At 40.0% G+C, this 3,621-nt stretch overlaps 1 long non-coding RNA gene across 1 annotated transcript; it reads left to right on the top strand.

The window, feature by feature from the left end:
- The first annotated feature begins 906 nt into the window (after positions 1 to 906).
- Positions 907 to 1,693, top strand: LOC145443613 (uncharacterized). The gene is made up of 2 exons (XR_013916491.1): positions 907 to 1,004; positions 1,481 to 1,693. It is a non-coding gene; the product is annotated as an uncharacterized LOC145443613 (long non-coding RNA).
- Positions 1,694 to 3,621: the final 1,928 nt, after the last annotated feature.

The raw sequence follows: 3,621 nt of genomic DNA, 5'->3' as shown, positions 1-3,621 counted from the left end.
GATTTACTGGGAAATCTCTGTAAATTTTACCACAAATTACCGGTCGCAGCCAATTACTGTGCGTAGCTTGTCATTTTACATTTTGATATGTAATATTACCTTAATATAGCTGTAAAGTAAGTTAGCAGAATTTCTTCGCAAAATTACTGACAGTTACTCGTTACTGCAGTTTACCGGGCTATTGGCAAAATTGATTAACTTCAAAATCGCTGCAGCCAATGTATACGTAGAACTGAATGTTACTGATATATCATTCTATAGAGGTGATTTGACCTGATTGAACCTCGTTTGCGAGACTGGGGTCTGTCATACCGAAATTGTTGGCCCTAGTATCAATTTAAGCTTAGTAGGGTACAAGAAATAACTGACGATCGTAGCTAATGTGGTACACCGTAGCCATATTATATTATAAGGCAATGGCTGTACGGCCAGTCTCGCTGGTTACATTCGTTGTCACGGATAAGGCTGATAAGTTAGAAAATTAGTTCAGGATGTATATTATTGCTCGGGGAAACTAGAAATATCAGCACCGCATGCTCAGCTAACCATTTGTTAATGGCGGACAAGGCGACCTGTGCTGTGATAGGTTACATTAGGTGGCTGCTTTTCTGAGATTCGTAGTAAACAACCAACGCACAACTGTGACATCACAAGCAGCGTCTGGTTAGGTAAGTACAGTAAGTAGTGAACAACACATGGAATATACATCAATTTATACGAAATTAGATGAAAAAAGGGACTATATGCAATGATAAATGTTTCTGTATGGAAAAAACGACCCAGATCAAACATTATAACGTGGCCAGTAAATATTATTGGTGTTATGTGTCAGCGGATGAATACCATTTATTCGAGTTCGAGTTTATTCGAGTGTCGTCTGGCCAGTGGCCAACTGGCCAATAGTGAGATTTGAGCAAAGGGTGGAGCGAAGCTTGTGCTTGAAGAAAGTGAACACGATCGTTGAAGATTCTGAGGAATGCTGAATGGCATACGCATCTTAAAAGGTAATACAGTACTACATAGTATTTGTTACCGTGAATATCTGACTCTGCACACCAGCCCTCGATAACTTAGATTTCATGATTGATATATTTCATTCGCCGCATTCTCTGTTCTATTTTGGGATATTTGTCGACTTCTATAGTGACCACATACTCCGCTGCGGAGGAGTTGAAACTGTTGGCTTGGTAATGTCATTTTCGGGCCATAGCATAGATATGTTTTCATCCACTGCTGGATTTGTTTGCCACACATGCCACCTTAAATTAGGAACCTTTTGCTTCAATACAGAGATAAAGTCATGAATCTCTGCTATGTCATGTAAAAGGCGGAGCCGTCATCACACAATGTGCCAGTACCGGTACTTCAAAACATGTTATATTTTTGTTAGCCTATTTGTCTTAGTCTTTATAATGTCATGTCCACTGTCCAGGTTAGGAACTTTGCTTTATATAGCTACTTACGCACGAATTCTTTTTAGTGGAACTGCAAGATACTACTTACACAGAAGGAATGAGAACGAGAAAAAGAAACAATTGGAAGTTTGGCCGGTGGTGGAATTAATTCACGTTTTCTTGAGACCACTCGTGTTACTGCATGTCTCCCAAAGAAGAATTAGACCTCCAGCAGCAATATTTTTCCATCGATAACCACTTCATCGTGATATCATGAATGAATATACAGTTTATTCCAATGTCGTTTTGTGGATGTGAAGAAAATGTTGCGATATTTTTGCATCGGGTTGCTTTGCGATAGGTATGGATGTACGTGAATTTACAAGCTGGTATGTAATCCTGATTTACAGGAACAGCATGTAGGTAGGTAGGCGGTAAAATGACAGTCTCGATCGCAAATGTACAGGAGAACATGTAGATTGGATATACTGGAGGTGACTGTAACATTACAGTCTGGCGTGTAAAGTGAGATTACCGGACGAGTGTAAGTTAAATTTACATTGACTAACGGTAATGTTAGATTACCACGAAATGTCTGGCTACCGTGCTTCCAAACATTTCGCGGTAAATCGAGGTTTTTATTTTTTACAGTGCACTTTTGTCATCCCTAGCGGTAAATCTGATAATGCAAACGTATCTGCAATATGCAAGTAGCAATATAATGAACCATTCTCATTGACTGACCGTGAAAAATTTTCGCCCTGCGCGCGAAATTGGTCGCTCCAGGGTTTTCCCAAACTGTATATTGTCACATCACCTTATGTCAGTGAGTGGAAAATATGTGTAACACCCCCGGATCCGGCCCGCAGAGAGTTTCTACCCTGAACGTGAAATTTTATTTTGGAAGTATTGACATATTGTTGGTGTCACAGAAGGAATCCAAGTTTGCCAACCTGAGAAAGATGGACATGAAACTACATTGCTCTGTTTGGGTGTACATGTACATGTACAATGTTCATATATTTTCGACCATGAACATTAACGAGACAAGGCTGCGTTCCAATATAACTGATGTTCACGTGCAGTCTTTACTAAGGGTTTCTACACACGACATGTAGCCAGAGTTCGAAGAACTTGTTGACAACTTTCACCGATCACAGATGTCTAATTGACTTCAAGAGCTACTGTTAATAAATTCATTAAATACAGTTTTTGGTCTCTATACTCAAATACGTGATTAACATATATATTCTGTAATCCGGCCCGCCAAGCACTTCATTTTCCCATATCTGGCCCGCCTACAGGAGAAGTTGCCCGCCCCTGGTTTAAACTAATAAGAGGATCGGGATTGAAAATAGATTGAGAATTACTAGATTCAAGTTTACCGAAAACTCCGCGATTCTATGCTACGCCCGAGCGCCTACCATCTCACATACCGACAAGCTTTGCATTACTCGCCGCCGGCGTTTTACTGATGATTTAATTACCCGTATTCTCGAAACGCAAAAATTATGCAGGTATTAGTATGAAGCCCTATTCAGTTGTAATGCGAGATGAAAATAAGTCGTACGGATGGTACTAAAAATAACTGTACACCGTTTTGTATGTCCAATGCCCATGTCCACATATCGCAGTGTTGCGACATAGGCCGGATGCGCCAGTGCAAGTACCGAAAGCTGGAAAAGACACTCTCGTATTATTTGATTGGGATTTTAATCCCAAGAAATCTCAAGTTATTCGTAGTCATTGGAATGATAACTCTATCATAGATGTGGAGGAAAAGGATATCTTTCGATTTGTTGGCATCGTCAATATTCAACGAAAATCGGGCTTCATAATTGTGTGCGGGTCCTATTGTTGAAGTTGAATTGATCAGCGTGCTGCTCTACATAATGCACTGTATCGAAAGCATCAATGCTAGTTGAATATTGTCGAACGGCTGTCTATATAATGTTAATGGCATACAAGACTCTCAGTTAGCTCAGCTCCAGATTTGCATAACTGGTTATTGATCAAGTAAGATAAGATTTTGCGTTTTACAGTTTTGACAAGAGCTGAAGCGAAGCAAGTCATACTCAAGTATTGCAAGCAAAACTGGAACCAGCTTTAACTCGAAGAAGATAAAGGCTCTCATTTCAAACTTTATCGTGAATCCCTTCATCACCTAGAAAATCGCTTAAGTGACCGAATATTATTTCGATTGCGCTCAGGTCATTGCGGACTAAAC

Source organism: Botryllus schlosseri, chromosome 7 (genome assembly GCF_051294905.1).
Source record: "Botryllus schlosseri isolate E-star chromosome 7, Bs_hap1, whole genome shotgun sequence".
NCBI classification, from domain to species: Eukaryota; Metazoa; Chordata; class Ascidiacea; order Stolidobranchia; family Styelidae; genus Botryllus; species Botryllus schlosseri.
This window is presented reverse-complemented; position numbering and strand designations above follow the sequence as displayed.